Source organism: Mustela putorius, unplaced genomic scaffold (assembly GCF_011764305.1).
Source record: "Mustela putorius furo isolate JIRA1106 unplaced genomic scaffold, ASM1176430v1.1 tig00003942_pilon_pilon_pilon, whole genome shotgun sequence".
Taxonomy (NCBI): Eukaryota; Metazoa; Chordata; class Mammalia; order Carnivora; family Mustelidae; genus Mustela; species Mustela putorius.
Genome location: NW_025422087.1, coordinates 13,763,766 through 13,786,576, shown reverse-complemented (window position 1 = coordinate 13,786,576; position 22,811 = coordinate 13,763,766). Strand labels below are relative to the sequence as shown.

The following is a 22,811-nucleotide window of genomic DNA, read 5'->3' as shown; positions in this document are numbered from 1 at the left end:
TCCCTGGGACTACACAGCATTTCAAGGGCTTGGTGACTTCTGAAATTTCATATGAAAATGACAGGAGATCTCATTTTTCCAAGTCCCTTCAGTGAATTTTACCAATAAGGATGTGAAATACGGACATTGCTGATACAATATCCAGAAATCACATGATCACAGCTTTTGACCCCAACACCTGGGATGAGACCTATTTAGGAATCGGCCCTGGGGGCTTCTAGGAGTCAGGAAGACATTATTATTGATTGTGCAGTCACTTTGAAGAGCCACACACCTGATCTGACACAGCCCCTTCTCATCGGATCAATATGTTCAAGTGTACCATCTGCTGAGATGTTGTAGTCCTGCGGCTGGCTTACACAATGTTTGGCTCGGGGGACACCACTGTGGAGTGGTGTGGACGGAAGGACTCTGGATTGCGTGCAGACTGGGGTGTCGGTATGGGGTCTCCGGCAGAGGGCAGAGAGGAGCCACACTCCCTCCTTCCCCACCCCTCACCTCCATACCCTCATACCCAGCCTCCCATGCACCTGCAGGTGCCAGGTACTGAGAATAACCCAAATTATTGCTGATGCACGATACCAGCAAATCACCCCCAAATGATAATATTTTTACTATAACCAAAAAAAATCCCATGTGATACACCTTCCAGCGCATCTGGACACCTGGGTGAGAAACTCAGTAAGGACCTGATTGCTTTCCTGGAAAGCAAGGCACACTGGTTTTCCAGCCCACGTCCACACATTCCCACCCCTGCAAGCAGAGGGGAGAGTCCAGCCTCAGTCCAGCTTCTCTGTGGGTCTGTCGCACTTCAGACATAACCATGCTCCTGAAAACTAAATGGGTGCATTTAGTTTTCTGCAAACAGCCCCACATTTGAAAGGTGGTACTAAGGAAAGCTTCCTATGTAAAAGAATTCCAAGGGCGCCTCGGCACAGCTAAGTGTTCCTCATGCTTGTGGCTCAGGTCATGATCTTGGGGTCACGGGACTGAGACCCACATAAGACTCCATGCTCAATGCAGAGTCTGCTTGAGTTTCTCTCTCCCTTGGCCCCTCCACGCCCCCATGCTCTAGCTCTCTCTCTCTCCCTCTAAAATAAATAAATAAATCTTCAAAAAATAACAAAGGAATTCCATGTTAAGCAAATACCAAATTCTGGCTACAAAGACTGTGGCAAAATGAAAAATGCTTATGCATCAGAGTTAAGAAGAAAAAGTCCTAATCAAAACTGTGTGTCTTGGGGCTCCTGGGTGGCTCAGTCAGTTAAATGTCCATCTTGGGCTCAGGTTGTGATCTCGGGGTCCTGGGATCGAGCCTGCATTAGGCTCTCTGCTCGGCAGGGAATCTGCTTTTCCCTCTTCCTCTCCCACTTCCTCTGTGCTCTCTCTCTCAAGTAAATAAAATCTTAAAAAAAAAGTTGTGTGCCTTGTGTGGTGGGTCTCCCTCACCTTTGTGCCTTGCTCTGTACTGGAAACCCTCCACTCCTCTCTGCACCTCTCCTTGTTGATGCTTACTTCTCAGTATGTTTCCTAACAGCAATCACACCCCTTCCTTGAGCCCCTGGGACAGACTGCAACTGCTTCAGAGACCACCCCAGTTCTACACACTCACACATGCACATTTGCTCGCACACAGGCACACACTTACATACACACCACTCACACTCTTGCACACGCATGCAGATCGCTCACAATCACACTCACATATACACACACATACACACTACTTGCACTCACCCATCTCACACCACACATGCAGACTCTCATGCACACACACACACTCACTCAGTGTCAAACCCTCCAGAGGCTCTGGTAGGTTTCCCTGGCCTTTTAGTTTGTTAAGCACAACTTTAAAAGCTGCCCCCCCGGGACGCCTGGGTGGCTCAGTGGGTTAAGCCGCTGCTTTCGGCTCAGGTCATGATCTCAGGGTACTGGGATCGAGTCCCACATCGGGCTCTCTGCTCAGCAGGGAGCCTGCTTCCTCCTCTCTCTCTCTCTCTGCCTGCCTCTCTGCCTACTTGTAATCTCTCTCTGTCAAATAAATAAATAAAATCTTTAAAAAAAAAAAAGCTGCCCCCCAAAAGGGCTGGTAAACGTCCCTTATGCTCAGCAACTATAAAATCACCACCTGTTAATCTACCCAGCAACCTATTTATTACCCACCCTCTCGAGTTTATACAGAAAGACAAACCAAATAACTCTCAACAAATTCCTTTAAAAAATAAATAAAAAGAAGAAAGATCTTATTTCTCAGCCCAAAATGCCCTTGTCAATTGGTGACAAATAAAACACACATTATGGGATAAATTAAAGGCCCTGGGGTCAGCGCCCTAACTCTCCAGGGAAATCACTGACTAAACCTTTCTAAATTGATTAGATGGCTCCTCTCCTCAGTTCTGATGCCGTTGGATGTTACAACAAAAGAGCCAAAGTCCTTCAGTGGTGCCATCAACAGACGACGCCAGCTTTTCCCTTCCTCTGGCCTAAAGGCTCCTGCTCTAAACTCAGAAATAAAATAGAAACTTTTGGAAATAACCTAAAAAAGAAATGTAATAAAACCTGTAGCAGGCACTCCTAACTATGGACACCATAGTGAACAGACTCAGGCATGCGGGCTTCCCTGTTGGGCGCAGACCGCACGTCCCAAACACCTGTCCAGTCCCTACAAGGCACTCAGTTAGAATTGCCAGGGCTCCGAGCACAAGAACAGGTGACCTCGTGAACACAGGCTGCCCAGCCCAAGGTTGGCAAAATAAAAATCAATTTCCTGGGATTGAGTGAATGCATTTAACTATGGTTAATGTTCTCTTTTGAGTAAGTATGTGAGGAAATGTACTTTTCTTCCTCTTTTGTCTCTAACCTTCTGTTTAACATGCTTCCATAAACTGGACTGGAACATTCTGCCAGTGATATAATATTCCAACATCCCTCCTTAGAATTCAGGAGGGAAAAAAAAGGAACTTCTTATGAAAATTCATAGTATGGTGTTGAAGTAAGGAAATTACAGAGAAACTTGAAAATACTGATTCTGTAGAATATATTCATAGGCTTTACAAACCACCTGAAATAATGATCAAAATGGTTAAATATTACTCAAAATTCTTTTACTAAGTTCCTTTACTTTTCATGATTATGTAATTATTTACTGAGGACCAATAAAAATCCACCCTCTTTCCTGTAAGATTGAACTGGAAAAATCAAACTCGCAACCATCAGGAAGACACAAACCTCATTTAATCTGAAGTGGCAAAACCGTTCTGGGACCAAGGGCTGTGCTTTATAGGGAAGGGAAATGCCTACAAGCACTGAAATGTTGATAAGTGTTTAACAACCAGCTCTCCAAAGGAAAGGCACTACCTGGCCACACTTGCCAACTTCTACTTTATAAACACTCCCATGACGGCCAATGTCAACATGATGTCTCTGAGCACAGAGCTGGGTGTGGACACACGGTAGCATATCACTGCCGAGTGTCTCCACCACGAAGGTATAAGAGATGGGAATGACCTCAAGAGTGTACATCAAAAAACAAAATCTCATACAATAATTAGGAAGTATTGGTTTTGAGTATTTATTACCACTGCCTTAAATACAGTGCATTGAATTGTAAGTGATAAAGATAAAAATTTCTAGTAATGGCTTTGCTTGATGCACAGCTTAAAAAATTCCTGCAGATTTAACAACTCTTGTGAGGCAGGATGAGCCAGATCTAGCGCACTGTTCCCAGAAAATGGTCCTGGAACCTCCCACACAGCTTAGAGTATCAGCTTTACAGGTAATGAAGCTTCCCTGCAGGCCAGGAATTTGACAAACCTGAGCGTCTCAGAGAGTAACCCTTACTCTAACCCTTACAGGCGACTGCAGGCCGACCTCTGGAAGCAAATTGGATGGTCCTTCTTCCTTAGCTCAGGAGATGAGCTGATAAGGGTAACGAAATCATTCTGGTACATAAAAGTGAATTACAACTGTAGAGGATTTACAAGTTAACTCAGGAAGCAGACGTGGCCTGGCTGTATTGATATGTAACAAGGATGCTGACTGTACAGGGTCCCTGACTTAGAAAACCCTTACTGGTTTTCAACTCTATGACGGTGATATCGTTTCAGGAGAAACCCTGCTTCCAATTGTGAATTGTGCCCTGATCCCGGGCTAACGATCTGTGATACTCTCTGGTGATGCTGAGCAGCAGCCCCCACTCCCCGTCAGCCGGTGATCACAAGGCTCGACACCGATACACTGATAACCATTCTGTGCCCGTACAACCGTTCTGTTTTTCACTTTCAGTACAATCCTCAATAAATTACATGAGATAGTTGACACTTTATTATAAGACAGGCTTTGTGTCAGATGATTTTGCCCAACTGTAGGCTAATGTAGGTTTCTGAGCAGTTTTGAGGTCCGCAAAGCTAAGCTGTTTGGTAGGATAGATATAGTACATGTATTTTCAGCTTAACAATATTTTCAACCAACAAGGGGTTTATCGAACATAACTCTGTTTTAAGTCCAGGAAGATCTGTGTATTAATGTCTCTTATGTACTGTATAAATAAAACCAGTGGAACAAAACAAAATAGCAGTTGAGTTACACTGAATTGGAAAAACTCAAAACAGTCTGTGAGATCAAATCTGAGCATCATGGTAGGGCTCAAAGGAGAGATGGCGAAGATCCAACACTCTGCTGACCCACACTTACGGGACACGTGCACACTTGTCCCCTTTGCACCCAGAGACAAAACAAACAAACAAAACAAAAAACACAAAAACCAGGATCACTCTGTGTTACTCTAGACCCCAAAATATGAAAACTTGAGCCTTTCCTGCAGGTTACTGACCCCCCACAAAAACATCTCTCTCCCTACCTTTTGCAGTGTTGGTATCTGGAGATATGCCTATCCTTTGTAAGTACTAAAATCATGCCAAAAAACAAATATTTTCGGGACGCCTGGGTGGCTCAGTTGGTTAAGCGGCTGCCTTCGGCTCAGGTCATGATCCCAGCGTCCTGGGATCGAGTCCCGCATCGGGCTCCTTGCTCCGCAGGGAGCCTGCTTCTCCCTCTGACTCTGCCTTCCACTCTGTCTGCCTGTGCTCGCTCTCACTCTCTCTTACAAATAAATAAATAAAGTCTTTAAAAAAAAAAAAAAAAAAAAAAAAAAAAAATATTTTCCTACCACACACGGACTGACTGTAAACTCAGATATTTGTTCATTTCTTTCAGTATGTCACATTTTTTTCCTTAACGAACCTGTCTTTCCAAAGCCTGGTCTCCCTTACAAACCTCTGTAGAAGTTATTTTCATCTCTGAGTCTTTCTGTGATGGTAACTTGCTTATCTGTCCCGATCTCATGGTCCTACATGCCGAACAAGGTGCTCCTTCCAGTCATGGCCACGTGGCTCCTATGAGACCAACCTTCCTACAAATAACAACTATCAACTCTGGGCAAAATGTAAAAACAACTATCTGAAAACGTTGAAGATGAACCAAAAACAGGTGGATACTGGAAGGAAATCAACACTTGGATGAAGGGAAAAGAACTGGGAATGTTTCCCATTTTTTATGGCTTTTCTCCTGAGGTAAGGCCTCACTATGCAAGGCAGCTAAAAGTCAGAAAAAAAACCCAAAGTTTTACTGACTTGAAGAACCAAAGCACAGAGTTGAGAGAGACACAGCTGCTGTAAAACAAAGGGGAAAAGTGGAGAGCCATAAAGGGGGAGCCCCAAATTGTGTGTATAAATTCTGCCCAAATCTCTTGCTAATTCCAGAGCCACACATGTATGAAGCAGACTTCTAGCAGTCCAGCAAAGACTAAATGAAGTGAGCAGAAATTTCACCTACCATTCACAGCAGTGAAGACAAAGTTAGCAGTCTAAATTCAGCAAAGTTAACTGCCTACTATACCCCCCCCCAAAAAAAGTACTCCTCAGGAGAACACAGCAGACCTGAGAATCTCTACAACATATTCACATTCACAATGTCCAGGACAAAGTTCAAAATTACTTAACATTCAATGGGCACGTGGGTGGCTCAGTTGGTTTAGCGCCTGCCTTCGGCTCAGGTCATGATCCCAGGTCCCTGGGATCAAGTCCCACATTGGGCTTCCTGCTCAGTGGGGAGTCTGCTTCTCCCTCTGCCCCTCACCCCGCTCATGCTCACTTACTTGCTCTCTCTCTCTCTCTTTCTCTCAAATAAATAAAACCTTTTTAAAAAATTATTTAACATTTGGGGCACCTGGGTGGCTCAGTGGGTTAAAGCCTCTGCCTTCAGCTCAGGTCATGATCCCAGGGTCCTGGGATCGAGCCCTGCATCAGGCTCTCTCCTCAGCGGGGAGCCTGCTTCCTCCTCTCTCTCTCTCTCTCTGCCTGCCTCTCTGCCTACTTGTGATCTTTGTCTGTCACATAAATAAATAAAATCTTTTTAAAAAATTATTTAACATTCAAAGAAGCAGGAAGACATTATCTATACTCAAGGAAAAAAAAAATGAAGATCAACCCTGAAATAATTCATGTATTGGAATTAGCAGACATGGGTTATAAAACAATTATAACTAAGCTCAAGGACATAAAGTAAAGTATGCTTACAATGAATGAAAAATAGGAAATATCAGCAGGTAACTAGAAAGTATACAGAGAACTAAATAGACATTCTAGAGCTGAAAAATATCTGAAATGCTTAAACTCATTGAATGGGCTTAACAGTAGAATGAAGATACAGAAGAGTCAGTGACCTTGAGGACAGATTTTTTTTTTTAAGATTTTTATTTATTTATTTGACAGAGAGATCACAAGTAGGCAGAGAGGCAGGCAGAGAGAGAGAGAGGAGGAAGCAGGCTCCCCGCTGAGCAGAGAGCCCAATGCAGGACTCGATCCCAGGACCCTGAGATCACGACCCGAGCCGAAGGCAGAGGCTCAACCCACTGAGCCACCCAGGCGCCCCATTGACCTTGAGGACAGATTAACAGATTTCTTTTCTAATCTGAAGAGCAGAAGGAAAAAATTAACAGAGCTTCAGGAACCTGTGGGACATTACCAGAAGATTTAACATATGTACAATTGGAGTCCTAAAGGAAAGGAGAAATAGAACGAAGCAGATAAGATACTTGAGGAAATAATAGCTAAACATTTCCCAAAATTACTATGTCCCATTGAGATGGCAAGCTCAGTAAAAGCAAGAAATTCTGGGTTATAACCTCTTTAGCAGTCCACACAGCACCTAACAAAGTCAGGCCACACAGCAGATTTGCAACTAATATGTATTGATACATTCAGCATTCAAAATAATTACCTGCTGAGTGCATACTGTGCGTAAAGCGTAATGAAAGGGGCTAGAAACACAGAGATGATATGATTAATAACCACTGCGCTTAGTGGAAGGCTGAGCTTTTGCACAAGGTAAGAGGGAGAAGCCCCACTGCTTCTTTCTGAGGAAGGAAAGGTTTCATTCTTTCGTAGGCAATTCGTCATAATTTGATTTGTTTGTTAACGGTGGTCTCTGCCAAAAAGAAACTATGACATTGTGAAAATGCAGCTGATGGCCACACGTATCTCTTTCTGATCTTCTTCAAATGCTCCTTTTCTCCCCTAACTTTGTTCATTTAGGACAAAAGGGTGAGGCTCTCTACACAATTTTCACTGACTTTGCTGGTCAGTGCCTTTAGCTTTTAGACAGAATTTATACCTTCAAGATACCTACAGATGATTAGCCACAACATATTTTGATACTTCTGTAACATACAGGGAGAAATCTCTGAGAAAGACCATCTTTCCACTTCAGAAAGGATACACAGAGGTGTATGAATATAAGATCAAAAGGACAAGTTTATGTGTGTGTGCGTGTGTATGTGTGTATGTGAGAGAGAGAGACAGACAGACAGCGAGGCAAAGAGAGTCAGAGAGACAGAAACACAGAGAGAAAAACAGAAAAAGTGAGACTCATAACATCCCCTTCTCTGTGTGAAACCGTGAAGCATTCCCTCAGACTGTTTACATGCTGTCCACCAGCAGTCCATGATTCTGAAAAGCAGCCTGTGCACAAATACACTCAGCAAAGCACTCTAGCAGAGATGTGCTGGACTGATGTGCTCGTTTCCAGTATCACTGTGGATATAAGGACATGGTTTTGGGCATTGGACCCAAAACCAGATGCCTGAACCCATAAATTTAGTAAATCCCCTTGAAATGAGCTGCTGGAAATGTCTTATTTCTATTATAAAAAAGAACTCATCCATCAAGATACAGCAGTAATTAGATTTTGGTGTGTGTGCAGGAGCTTCTGAGCCAGGAAGTGGTATTTATGAGTTTGGTTATGGCTCTGTCCCTGACTCTCAGAGTGACTTTGGTCAGGATTTTAGTCTCGCTGGTGCCTGTGTACCCAGACAGTTGGGGATAATCCCCTCCGTGATCCATGCCACAGCCGGCCACATCTATCACAATAGCAGAACTGTCATCCACAGTTCGCTCCTGTGCATTGGGCATGGTGAGGAGCACTCTGCTTGCGTGATTTCTGACCCTAGCAATCATCCTGCAGGTGGGCACTACTCAGTCTGCAGATGATGGCACTGGATTTTAGAGAGATCTAGCAAATTTGGAAAAGTCACACCAACCAGTAAGCGGCAGCACCAGGATTCTATCGGATGCCTCTCACTACAGGACATTAGTTTGCTTTGACTCATTAGGCATAGTTGATATATGAAAGGACACTCTAGTGTATTTGCGTGTGTGTGTGTATGTGTGTGTATATATACATATATATGTATATATACATATATATATATTCAGAAAAGAAGAGGAAGAAGAATGCTTAGGAACTGCATTCATGGAGCGTAAATCTAGATGAACAAGGAGATATGGCCTAACTCAACTAGAGACTATAAACAACACACAGAGTGAGAGCTGCAGGCTGCACTTAGGGACCGTGCATACAACAAAAAGTCAGACAGTGTTTGAGATGCTTGGTGGGTCCCTTGGAAACCACTGGAGTTCTCAGGCTGTATGCATCCTAACCTGAATGATAACCAGGAGTCCCACCGCCACACCATGCAGGACAAAAAAGGTTGTGCATCCCCTACCATGTGATTCCAAATGCAACTTGAAGAGAAGTCCCTAATGTTTGCAAATCCACAACTTTAGAAAAATGCATTTGCACGAGTAGACGATTGTTGATGAAGCTCGGAAGCCCACTGTACCATCATCTCTCTCTGTTTTGGCAGGCTTAAAATCTCCCATAACTGAAGTTTTAAAAGATGCAAGGAGAAAAGAGAAAGAAAAAGAAAAATGGTGCTCTGCCTGAGGTGGAAGAGAGATGCCTGAAAACAAAGAAGAAATCCTGATAAAATAAATGACATGTGAAGGGGACTCTTCCCCTTGTTGGCCAATAGCTATAGTGTGTCAAGGGGAAAAAACTCAGGGAAGGGAAAGTCCTCCTGTGAAAACCTGAGTGTGTTCTTACAAGAAGTGAGGGATTCTGAATGATCAAGAAAAACCTGGTTGTTGGAAGAGCCACCAGGTGGCCCAATATGGCAGAGCTGGGAGCAGCTGCATGTGGAGCTTGTGAACGAAGGGCAGGTTTACAACAGACACCTCCTTACAATGAACTTAAATACATCCCAGCACAAAATTCAAAAACATCACTAAGATATATTAAAATACACATAATGGGTGCCTGGGTGGCTCAGTCGGTTAAATGTCCGACTTGATTTCAGCTCGGGCTGCGATCTCCAGGATCATGAGATCAAGCCCCACATTGGGACTCAACAGGGAGTCTGCTTGAGATTCTCTCTCCCTCCCTCCCTCTGCCCCTCCCGCTTGGGCACATGCTCTCCACGTCTCTCTCAAATACAAATAAGTCTTTAAAAAAAAAAAAAGTACACATGGGCACCTGGGTGGCTCAGTTGGTTAAGCGACTGCCTTCAGCTCAGGTCATGATCCTGGAGTTCCGGGTTTGTGACCCTCATCGGGCTCCCTGCTCGACAGGGAGTCTGCTTTTCCCCCTTCTCATGTGCTCATGCTCTCTCTCTCTCTCTCTCTCTCATTCTCTCTCTCTCACAAATAAATAAATAAAATCTTTTTTTTTAACTTTTTTTAAAAGTACACATATCAAAGACATATATATACTGATGTCTCAATATATAAACAGTTTGGGGCTTCCACACAGTTATTTATTTTTGTCTAGTTGATCTTGTTTGCTGCCATTGGCATGAGATGGCCAGCAGCTGGGGCTGTGACTGCTGTTCTTTTGTTCAGTTATAAGTTGTAAACCAGTGATTCCCAATCTTTTTCAAGTTACTGTTGTTTATTTGACTTGATGAAACTTGTTCCTTTTTTTAAACCTCCCTAAAGGAAAAAAAGCTTTATGACAACTTATTTTTTAATAAAACTAAGCAAAAAAAAATTCCTGGTAATTCTTCTCAAAAATTGTTTTTCAGGACACCTGACTGTCTCAGTCCATGGAGCACATGACTCTTGATCTCTAGGCTATGAGTTCAAGCCCTAAGTTAGGTGTAGAGATTACCTAAAAATAAAATCTCCCAAAAATTGTTTTTCACATTAATAGGAATACAAAATACCCACCATTCAATATGGTAACATTAACAATATTAGGCATCCAATCAAAAACTACTAATCATACAAAGGAATAGGAAAATCTTACCTTTAACAAGGAGAATGATCAGTCAAGATGGACTGACCCAGAACTGGTTGCCCCAGGTGTTAAAATTAATAGACAGGTACATAAAAATTGTCATTAATGTTGTATTAAATATGTTCAGGGTGGCTCAGTCAGTTAAGAACCTTGCCATCTGCTCAGGTCATGATCTCAGGGTCCTGGGATCGAGCCCAGGTCAGGCTCCCTGCTCTTTTGGGAGTCTGCTTCTCCCTCTGCCTGCTGCTCCCCAGCCTGTGCTCTCTTTCTCTCTGTCAAATAAATAAATAAAATCTTTAAAATAAATAAATACACAAATACATTCAAAATTTAAGTGCACACATGAAACATATTTCTTAAAGACTCTTATCAAACTTCCAGATAATATAGACCTGAAGCCATAAAACTCCTAGAAGAAAACATTGGTGGTAAGCTCCTTGACATTTGTCTTGGCAATGAGTTTTTGGATTTGACACCAAAAGGCAAAAACAAATAAGTGGGACTATATCAAACTAAAATGTTTGTGCATTATTGGAAGGAATGTAAATCAGTGAAGCCACTATGTAAAACAGTATGGAGTTTCCTCAAAAAATTTAAAATGGAAATACCAGATGACCCAGCAATTTCACTTCTGGGTATATATCCAAAAGAAAGCAGGTCAAAGAGTTATTTCTATCCCCATGTTCATTGCAGCATTTTCTCAATAGTGAAGATACGGAAACAACCTAAGTGTCCATCATTGAATGAACACACACACACACACACACATACATACAAGAGAATATCATTCAGCCATGAGAAAGGAAATCCTGATATTCATGACATCATGGACCTTGATAGCACCACTAAGTGAAATAAGCCAGACAAAAGATTGCATTACAATTCAAATGTAAACTGTAAAATTATGAAATTTTGAAAAAACAAAAAACATGGGAAAAAGTCTTGAAGACCTTAGGTTAGGAAAAGTGTTCAGATTTGACATTAAAAATATGATCTATAAAAGGAAAACTTTACAAATTGGACCTCTTAAAAATTCTTGCTCTTTCTGTGAAAGACCCTGTCATGAAAACAAAAAGACAAATTACAGACTGGAACAAAATTTTCAGAAACCACATAGCTACCAAAGGACTTGGTGTCTAGAATGTATAAAGAGTTCTCAAAACCCAATGGTACAGGGGCACCTGGGTGGCTCAGTTGATTGAGCATCTGCCTTCAGCTCAGGTCATGATCGTGGGGTCCTGGGATGGAGTCCAACACTGGACTTTCTGCTCAGTGGGGAGTCTGCTTCACACTCTCACTCTCCCTCTCTCTCTCTCTCTCTCCTCTCTCTCTCTCTCTCAAATAAATAAATAAAATCTTTTTAAAAAAATACCCAATAGTACAAAAGTAAATAATAGAGTTAGAAAGAGGGCTGAGGATATGCCAGTGAAGGTGGCAAGTAAGCAAATGACCCACTCTAAAACATCAGCAACCAGGGAAATGTACATTAAAACCCCCAAATCGGGGCACCTGAGTGCCTCAGTCAGTTACGTGTCTAACTCTTGGCTTCAGCTCAGGTCATGATCTCAGGGTCATGAGACTGAGCCCCGAGTCAGTCTCCACGCTCAGCAGGGAGTCTGCTTGAGATTCTCTCACTCCTTCTGCCCCTCCCTCCACTCACAAGCCCTCTCTCTCTAAAATAAAGAAAGAAATATATATATATATATATATTTTAAAGCCACCCAATGCTGGCAAGAATGTGGAAAATCTAGATCCCCCATACACTGCTGGAAGGAATATAAAAGGTTATAGCCACTCTGGAAAATAATTTGGCATTTTCTTCTAAAACTAAAAATGTACTTACCATGCAACCCAGCATTAGCACTCTTAGGCATTTATCAAAGGCAAATGAAAACCTACAACACTCAAAAACCTATACAAGAATGTTCATAGCAACTTTGTTTGTAATAGCCAAAAACTATAGACTCCACAGGAATGTTCCTCAATGTGTAAATGATTAAATAAATACATTGTGGCACATCCAAACCATGGAATATTACAGAGCAATCAAAGGGAACAAACTACTGATACAATGAGACCTTAGACTAGCCTCGAGGGAGAGCGAAAGTATATACTGCATGATACTATGTAAATTATTTCATTTACATAACACTCTTGAAACAACTATAATATGAAAATGGAGAACAGATAAGTGCTTGCCAGATGTCATGAATTAGAGGAAGGGGGGCAGACTGACTATGAAGTACAAGGGAGCCTTGTGGTAATAATAAAAGATACTGTATCTCACTTGTGGCAATTGCACAAAGCCACATAAAAAGTAAAATTGCACAGATATAAATACACACATACTACAAATGAGTATATGTATAGCTGATGAAATGTGAATAAACTCTGGGTTGTATCAATGCCAAATTCCTGGTTTTGATATGGTCCTACAGTTATGCAAGAGATCAATACTGAAGGAGGCACAGGTGAAGGGTACACAACAGGACCTTCCCATATGTTTCACTGCAACTTCCTGTAAATATAGTTATTTCAAAATAAAGAGTCAAAAATAAAATAAACTTATTATTTAACATAAAAACAATAATATAGGGTTACTATAAACTAAGGTATACAGTAAATATATAAGGAAAACATGTAAGAGCTATGGCAAAAAAAAAAAAACAGGAGGAGAAAAGCATAGGTATATTCCATAGGCCCTTATACTACACTTAAAGTGGCCTAATATAACTTGATAGCAGGCTGATGAGTTAAAGATGATCACATAAACCTCAGTGTAACCACTAAATGAGTAAGATGAAGAGAGATAACTAACAACACAACGTAGAAGATAAAACAGAAACAGAAAATATTCCATCCAAAAGAAGGCAGCAAAAGAGGAAAAGGGGAATAAAGAACAGATGAAACTAAGAGAAAACAAATATAAATGATAAATTTAAATCTAATCATATGAATAGTCACTGTCACCAATAGGAGCAAAAATACATTCAAGTGCACATGGAACATTTACCAAGACAGACCATATTCTGGGCCATAACACATGTCTAAATAAATGTAAAAGCCTTAACTCACACAAAGTATATTCTGTGATCACAAGGAATTAAATTAGAAATCAATAACAGAAAGATATCTGGAAAAATCTTGAAATGTCTGGAAATTAAATAACACACCTCTGAGTAACCCATGGGTCAAAGAAGAAGTCAAAAGGAAAATTAGAAAGTGTTTTTTTTTAAAGATTTTATTTATTTATTTGACAGAGATCACAAGAAGGCAGAGAAGGAGGCAGAGAGAGAGAGAAGGAAGCAGGCTCCCTGCTGAGCAGAGAGCCCGATGCAGGGCTCGATCACACAACTCTGGGATCATGAGCTGAGCCAAAGGCAGAGGCTTTAACCCACTGAGCCACCCAGGCGCCCCTAGAAAATGCTTTTAATGAGATGAAAATGAAAATACAACATATCAGAGTTTATAGGAGTCTGCTAAATCAGTTCTTACAGGGAAATTTATAGCATGAATTGACTATATTAGAATAGAAGAAAGGTCTCAAATCAGGTCCTCCCATATAAAACTAGAAAAAGAAAAATAAATGAAACCAAAGTAAGCAAAACATAGGAAATAATAAAGATCAAAGAGGAAATCAATGAAACAGAAAACAGAAAAACAACACACAAAATCAATGAAAACTAAAGGTCATTCTTTGAGAATCTCAGTAAAATTAATAAACTTCTAGCCAGACTAATCAGATAAAAAGAGAGAAGATACAAACTAGCAGTATCAGGAAAGAAGTTAAGTAACATCACTATAGACTCTACAGATACTAATAAGGTAATAAGAAAATATCATGAACAACTTTATGCCTTTATGTAAATTTAACAACTTGGATAAAATGAACAACTGATTGAAAGATGCAAATTATCAAAGCTCACTCAAGAAAAAATAAGTAACTTGAATAAACCTATATCTATTAAAGACATCAAATTTATGGTTGAATCCTTCCCACAAAGAAAGCTCCTGGCCCAGATAGCTTTACTGGTGAATTCTTCCAAACATTTAAGGAAAAAGTAATACCAATACTACAGATAGTCTTTCAGAAAATTGAAGATTGACAATTTCCTAATTCATTCTCTGAGCTAGCACTTCTCTGATACCAAAACCAAAAACATCATAAAAATTACAGACCAGTATCTTCAGGAATATGAATATTTTTCTAAAGAATTTTGGCACGATCATCTCCCCATGGAATAAAACAGAGTAAAAGTCATACTGGGTATGAAAACATCTTCCCTTCAGAATGTGTAAGGACTCAGAGATAATGCTGTATTAAACAGCTTTCATTTAAAACATGCAGTGAATCAAGGGTAAGATGTAAGCACAGTAAAGAATATCTGATTAGGAATAAAAAGTTAAGCATACACCTACCATATGACCCAGCCATTCTACTGCTTGGTATATGCCCAAGAGTACAGAGAGTCTGGCACACAAGTGTTCTCAGCAACTCTAAGAGCCAATCCCAGAAATCACCCAAACACGCATGAACTGGAGCGCAGATATTGTGGTGCACCCACAACACTATCAATGGAGGAGCATTCCACACTAAAATGAAATGATACATACAACGAGATAGATGAATCTTTAAAAAAAAATATGCTGATACAAAACAGACCCCGAAAAAGAGAATATATGCTATGCGATTGCATTTGCATAGAACTTTAAGAATGCAAACTATGGCCATAGCGACAGAAGGCAGTGCAGATGGAGCCTTGACGTGGGGCTCGATCTCACAACCCTGAGATCCTGACTTGAGCCAAAACCAAGAGTGGGTCACTCAACTGACTGCATGCCCCAGGTGCCCCATTAATAAAGCTATTTTTAACAAAAGGTGAGTTCAGGATCAAGAAAGACCTGGGTCCTAGGGCTGGGACAAGGCCCAGCATCTCCGTGCCCCTACAACAGAAGTGGGCTTTTCAGGATTAGGACCAGAACTTCTGCCAACACCAAATGTGCACTGCACCAAGGCTGTCAGAGCAGCCTGCCTCTCCCCGTTGCACCCTCATTCCCCTCCTCCCTGCTCACCCCCATATTTAAACAGAAGCCGAGAGACACTGCAACATGCTTATGAAATCCAGCCCCACCCTATGGCAAGAACACTGAAAACTCCATAGTTCTAAGAACAAGAGCACAAACAGATCTATTTTATTGTGTCCACAGGGTCCTAGCGGAGATTCGAGTTGTGGGATTTGCCCCCATGCTGTAGTGTGTAGATAAGAGCAGGAAAACAGCTGGACAGGTCCCTGCATCAGTTCCAATAGGTTTGGCTTCATGTAACGGGAAACCTGATCATTGACACGCCTGCATTTATTCTTCTCCTTTATTGGAGACTAGAGGTGCATTGTGGAGAGCAGCTCTGGGTGAGGCCATCGGGGTCTCAGCCTTCTGCTGTCTTCCTGGGCATGTGGCCTCCACCCTCTGGGTTCCATGAAGTCTGCCAGAGACCTGTGATCTGACCAGCAGGAGCAGGAAGGGGGAAAGGCAAAGGGAGGAGCTCTGATTGTCCTGGAAGGCAACAGGGGTGCTGCCCAGAGGAGGGAGAGGGCAATTACCAGCAGGTCAGGGGCCTGGCTGTTTGGAGTCAAAAAGACAGCAGACACTAGAACCAATACTGGGATAGCACTTGTGCTATCAGCACCCTAAAACAGCCAGTCACCGGAGCTGAAACATGTCCTCTGGGTCTAAAGACCAACCATTGACTGTTGCTATAATTTTCTTCCCTTGAAGAATGGCTGCCAAGGAGCTCTGCTGCGGTGCTCTGGTCCCAGCCTTTAGCGACCACAAGGCAAGTGCAGGAAGGAGCTCCCCTTGGCGTGAACCCAGCCCGCACTGGGGGACCAAGGCTCTGCTCCTGAGTACCTTGAATGCTCCTTAAGGTGCTCAGCACCCAGGGTTTCTGGGCTGCCAGTGGAGAGCTGGAAGAAGAGACCCAGTCAAGCGAGGAGTGTCTGCTGTCACTGAACACATACTTAAAAAGTAAGTGCCCTCAACAAATCATCAAAGCAGGCATGTCATCAGTTGGGGCCCAGTGGGAAAGCAGCAAGTCTGTTCACCGGGGTTAGGACCTATTGGTATCGGACAGTGAGAGGCACAGGGAAGGTGTGTGTCTTCATCAGACCTGGCTCTCCTGCCAACCAGCCACAGGCCACACCCACCCACAACCCTGTGTCAGTGGGGTGGGGGTGGGGGAAAGGAATTGGCCTCTCCTGCCTGTGAGGTTCCAGGGACTTGAGTGAGGGCTTGGCTCTCCACCTGGAGCCCCTGCCCTGAGCTTGCCCCTGGGGGTGAGCAGCCCAGGCCCAGCAGAAGAGCCACTGCAGGAGCTACCACTTGCTCCAGGACCAACTTCCACTCTTAACCAAGTTCAGAGTGAGTCCAGCCATACCGTGCTCCCTCCACATGCATGAAGGCACTAAAGGTGCCCAAACAAGGAATGGGGAGGGATAGGGGCACCCCAGGGAATGTCCTGCACACTGGGCCTCTCGCCCCAGTGCAGTACCTCGGCTACAAGCACTAAAGTCACACACCCCTTTTTGTTTAAAATAGATTTCGGAGAGAACGGAAAGGTACACAGTCAAAGAAGCCCCCCTCCCCAGACCTGGCTACGCTCCTTTTACAGTGCTGGTACATCTTTGTAAATTTTCTGTCCATGTGTATTTGCCAAAGTATGTTACTTATACATAATCTGATTCACAATAGTAACATATAAAGTACATCTTACATTATTAAAATTAGAAGGGGTTGCACCTGGGTGGCTCAGTCATTAAGGGTTCGCCTTCGACTTAGGTCACGATCCCAGGGTCCTGGGACCCGAGGCCTACATTAATTGGTTCCCTGTTCAGCAGGGAGCCTGATTCTCCCTCTCCAGCTCCCCCTACTTGTGTTCTCTCTCTTGCTGTCTGTCATAAATAAGTAAAATCTTTCAAAAAAAAAAAAAAAATCAGAAGTAGGGAAGCTACAGCCACTAAATATCCAAGCAGAAGGGCCTCCTCCCAGGGCGCAGTTTCCGGGACGGCCAGCAGGTGTCAGAGCCACCAATAGTATTCCCACGCTCCCGCAGGGAAGCTTCAGGAAGGGAAAAGTTCTACTGGAAATGAGATGGGGAGACCCCCTCCCACCATTGTTTGCCCCTTTGGCCCAATATTTTGTCTACTACTGGGGTTGGGGCGGGAGGAGTAAGGAGAGCTGCAGAAAGCAATTAAATTCTCAGACCACAGATTCCCATTCAGCTGGGGAGCCTTTGATCCTTGGAGAAGCTGTTGAAACGCTGTTGGATGGCCTCCCACAGCTGGGCGGCACTTCTGGAAGCTCAGGGAGATCCAAGGAGGGGCGAGTGTGGAGGGAAACACGCAGAGGAGGGCTCTACGATGGCAAGCTTTGTCTCACAGTTTCTGTATGCGGAGCTTCCCCGACTTAACCTTGGGGTCATGGCCTCTTGGGCACTTCCCTCACTGGCCAGCCTGGCTGTCATCTGGAGCCACTGACCTAGGAGACCTTTGCCAGGCTGGAGCAGGCCTGGGTCCTGGAGCTGGTGGCCTGGGCTCGGCAGACAGACATGCCGTGAGGGGCTCTGTGTGGCACCCCACCCCCACCCCCTAGGCTCAGCCTGTAATTCTGAGATCACCAAAGCAGGCCAGCACAAAGGGGATGTTGAGGCAGGTACAACACCATCGGGGAATTGCGGAGAGGGAGACCACAACCTTGGCTCCGGAGGAGCAGACCCTTCCCTGAGAGTGTAGGAATGAAGGGAAGGATCTTTGCCACATGCCCCAGCTGGTACATGTCTGGGCTACTCCCCGGACCACACCCCACTTCTGGCGGTGGGTCCAGAGAAGAGCTCAGACAGGGTCCAGACCCACGGCACTCTGGGGCTTCTCAACGGTGGGACTTTACTACACAGAATGATCCCCAGCCTGCAGGAGGGGTGGAAGGTGGGGTGCAGGGAGGGAGGGGCAAGATACGAGTTCAGCATCCTCTGGATGGTACTGCTGATAGTTGTGATTTCCACACATTCTGACAGGTAGGCGAAGGTGACCTTTCTCAGTGACTCAGATGACCTCATCTGCTAAACTGGTACATCTTACCCAGGCCCCAAGAAGCAACGCTCATTATTTAACTCACTCTGTACCTCACATGTCATCTATGTCATTTAAAATAATACACCTGTGCTACCATACACATAATAAAAATGGCAATTATCGTGAAAACACAGGTGGCATTCACATCCAAATATGGCCATGCATTTTGATGCTCGATGTTTCAAGCATCATATACAAGCCGAATGCTTCATTTAAAAACAAACCAGGCAAAACCGCTGTCTGTGCTGGGATACACATTCATTTACCACGACTGGTATAATGAGCACAGCTTTGATGTCTGGCCATTGAGGGGTTTTCTTCCATTACCCTCTTACATATGACAGAAGAGGTATGGAACGGGAAGAATCGCTCATAATGCTAACCAGCCCCACTCTCTTGGATCATGTTGGAGGGAATACTCTCTCTGAGGAGGGTCAGACAGAGCCAAGGGGAGCGGCCACCCTAATCTGCTCAAGGAAACCTGGTTAACAACGGGGCCTCCCTTGCAGGAACCATGGAATGGGTTGACTCCTGGATAATCCTAGGCCCACTGGATTCCTGGTAAAACAAATAGCCTCACAAGCCCCCTGAAAAGTCAAGCTAGTCCTTGCTAGTTCTACTTCATCAGGCTGCTCACCTGACAAGGCTACATTAGGCCACACTAGGCCAAGACAGACTTCACTGGTCAAGGTCTATCTGGAGATACTCAAGTTTCCAGCTCCCTGGAAAAAAAGCAACCAATGGGGTCTTGGAGGTGGGAAGGGCTGGGGTTCAGGCCCCGCCCACATCACTGAATCAGACCCCTGCTTGCCACACGCCCCCTTCACTTCAATCATGCTTTGGGGGTGAGTCAGGGAGGAGGTGGGTGGTTGTGCCTGGTTTTGCCAGGTGTCTGGTCCCCTAATGACCATGACTCCTCCCTCGACCTAATCCTTCCTGTACAGGGACTCCACCTCCAAGCCCTGCACTCAACCAGGCAAAAGGCCTGATTCAGAACTCCGTCTCTTCAGCAGTACCCGAGGCTGTTTCCCTTCCATAAAGCAGTAAGGAAATCACCCATATGGATACACAAAAACAGATCACTTCCTGAACCACACCTGAGTTCGGGTGCAGAGTTGGGGCACAGAGTAAGGCCAAGCTTCAAGCTCGAGGTCACTGGCCATAATTATCCCTCCCAAAAGGGCAGCCTTTCTTACCTGTAGCAGCAGCTTCTGAGGCATGACAAATAGCCGTGCCCCTGGAAACCCGGGAAGGAAGCATTCCTCAGCAGGCCTCCCGGCCCAGGTGTCAGGGACGCGCACCAGAAGAGTAAACAGACTAAACCAATAGAAGCAAGAGAGAACTGGTTCTCCTGCTCTCTAGATGGCTCGTGACATTTCAATTATGTGCAGCACAATATCACAGCATTATTTTCAAGCTTTATGGAATCTCCTGGCTTCACAAAAGGAATATTAGTTGGTGCAGTTGAAGGATGGCTAGAGGCCGAGACAAGAAAGAAGTTCATGGGCAGGGATGAACCCCACAGCGGCACCATGTGTGGGACTGGGCGGGTAAAGCACGGCACCTTTTGTCCCGGGGAACCACAAGTGTGGGACGTTTGGGCTGTTGCTTATTTGCAATTTATTTCTCTGGATTAGAAGTGTATGTCCTTGAGGCAACGTCAGTGTCAAGTTAGCAAGTGGCAGAGGAGCCCTGAGTTCCAGCTTCCCCAGTAGCTCTGCTGCGTGATGGCCCATGGAACGGATCGAGGGAATCTTCCCGAAAGCCAGTGCGGAGAGTTCCCAAAGCACAACTGGACTCAGGATCTAAACAGACTGATCTTTCTTTTAGAATCTCTGCTGTGGGGCAAGGAGAGAGAAGGGTCCCATGTCCTCTCTCTGGGTCCCAACTTCTTGAAGATCTCCTTTCAAAACTCGTCAAGGGCAGACCGCAGCCCCCCAGTGAAAAGACGTACCCAGAGTTCTTCCGACAATGATGCTATTGAGAGTTGCACCTTCTAACACCTACAGGTGCCAAACAGGCCTGTTTCATAATATCACCTCAAACTGTATTCCTCTGGCCCTGAAACACTTTACTTTTTAAAAATACCCATTCATCTTGAAACACATTCCATGTTTAAGAGAGAAATGGATATGAGAGACAGATCATTTGCTTCTTAATTATACTGTCAGAACTACGACAGCACAAGTTTAACCCTAAATGGCCACTGGCTGTCAGCCTCGATGTTGGGGAGGACGCAGGGAACAGTGGGGACCATGCTGAACTATAGCACACATAACCTCATGAAGGCAGAAGCCACTGTCACACCAACAGTTAAGTCTGGCAGAAGCATGGGCTTGGCACTTTCCAAAGAAACCAGAAATCCAGATTCTCATGTGTAACCTCTCAGTGTTTAAACAAGGAGTATAAGCTTTAACAAAATAAATCTCAGGTCACCAGTTTGCTACCTCCCTCTTTAATGACTGATGGCAGTCACTGGGAACAGAACTGACCTGAAGCCAGGAACACAAGGCTGTTAGACCTCGCTCTGACACCTGGGCAAGACACCTGGTCGTTGTGGGTCTCTGTCACCTTGGTCAAAAAGTTTAGAGGTCCAAATTCCTCTCGTTACTAAATTGTTATACTGTATAGTTATATAAGTTTTCTAGATGGTCAACTCCCACAGGAATAACCACAAACCTAATTAAAAGGAAAAACACCCACAGAAATAGATCGCTGGACCCTAGCAGGGTCTGCTACACTGTCTAGACATGCCCTCGGTGTGGCCAACCCCCTGGGTTAACACAGCCACAAGACGTGAGCCCTTCCACGGGGTCTGATCCTCTCTGAGAGCCAACCCCCACCCACCGAGGAAAAGAAAAAGTGGCTCTCCTCCTGTTATCTTGGCTGTGTTGGGGAACACCTCTCTAAGAAACAGAGCTAGTGTGGGTCTCCTGACCCTAAACTCAGGGTTTCCAGGGGACATTGGAGTCAGAAAGCGATGCTGACCAACGGGCTGTTGAGAACCCCAACTCCAGCTTTCTGTGGTCACGCTCATCCTTCCTGCAATGGGCTGTGTAGCTGCCACACCGACCATCTGCATAAGCTGGCTGTCCTCCGAACAGCTCTGGTCACTGAACCTGAGACTACAGCTCCACGTGCAGACAGCTCAGCCCAAGCCAAAGCACACAGAAGGGAAGGGAAGGGAAGGAAAGGGAAGGGAAGGGAAGAAGAACTGGTAAGGGAAGAAGAGAAAAGCAAGCTGGGGAATGATGACAGAGGGGTAAGCTAAGGGCCTTTCCACTGCAAAAGGTAAAAATTGGCGTATTTCAGTCCCAGTAGGAATATTCACATTCTTACAGTTACATGAAGTGTGTGTGCCTTGGGCAAAATGAAGTCCCCAAGAGGAGGAGGAACTGAAACAGCACAGCTCCCTCACACGGGCCACCCTGAGCTTACGGAAAGACTGACAGACTGCCAGTATCCAGTACCTTTCAGAGAAAGACTTACCTTTGACTCCAAAACCAGCTATGACCTTTCTCTCTACTTGTCTCTTGGAGACATTTTCTCCGCCTTGCCCTGTGACCACCCTGGCCTCAGGTCATCAGTGCTCTGTCAGCTCAGTGTTAGCCCGAGGCCTTTGTATTATCTGTTGTCACTGCCTGGAATGCTCTTTACCTTGATCTTCCTGGGGGTGGCTGGCTTAAGTCACAGCCTCCAGGACGCCCCTTAGACTGGGCCCTCTCTGGCCCTCCAAGGATTTACCAATGCATGGGTCACATGACCCGACTCTGCTTCACACCCCCCGATTTGCTTCTGTCTTCCTTGCTTGTCTTCCCTCACTAATACAGAGCTCACTTTTCTAGCCGCTAGAGCGATGCCTCGCCTACCGCAAGTGCTCGGGGAGCAGGAGTGGAAGGGATGGCTGGCTGGCTGGCTGGCTAAAGTGGGGGAGGCCTCCAGCAGATAGACGCCTGCAGTTTGTTGGGCAAGTGGGGAGGAATAAACCCGCACAGACTTGAGTCCAGCAGGAAGGCAGACATTTATCCCATGCTTCTGGAAGTACACCGTGCT

At 44.5% G+C, this 22,811-nt stretch overlaps 1 long non-coding RNA gene across 2 annotated transcripts in view; it reads right to left on the bottom strand.

The window, feature by feature from the left end:
• Positions 1-21,127, bottom strand: part of LOC101680403 — a 71,109-nt gene extending 49,982 nt beyond the window's left edge. The window contains exon 1 of one of the 2 annotated variants that reach the window (XR_001181031.2): positions 19,955-21,127. This is a non-coding gene — a long non-coding RNA (uncharacterized LOC101680403). The remainder of the gene's footprint in view (positions 1-19,954) is intronic. The other variant, XR_001181032.2, reaches the window with a different exon arrangement.
• Positions 21,128-22,811: the final 1,684 nt, after the last annotated feature.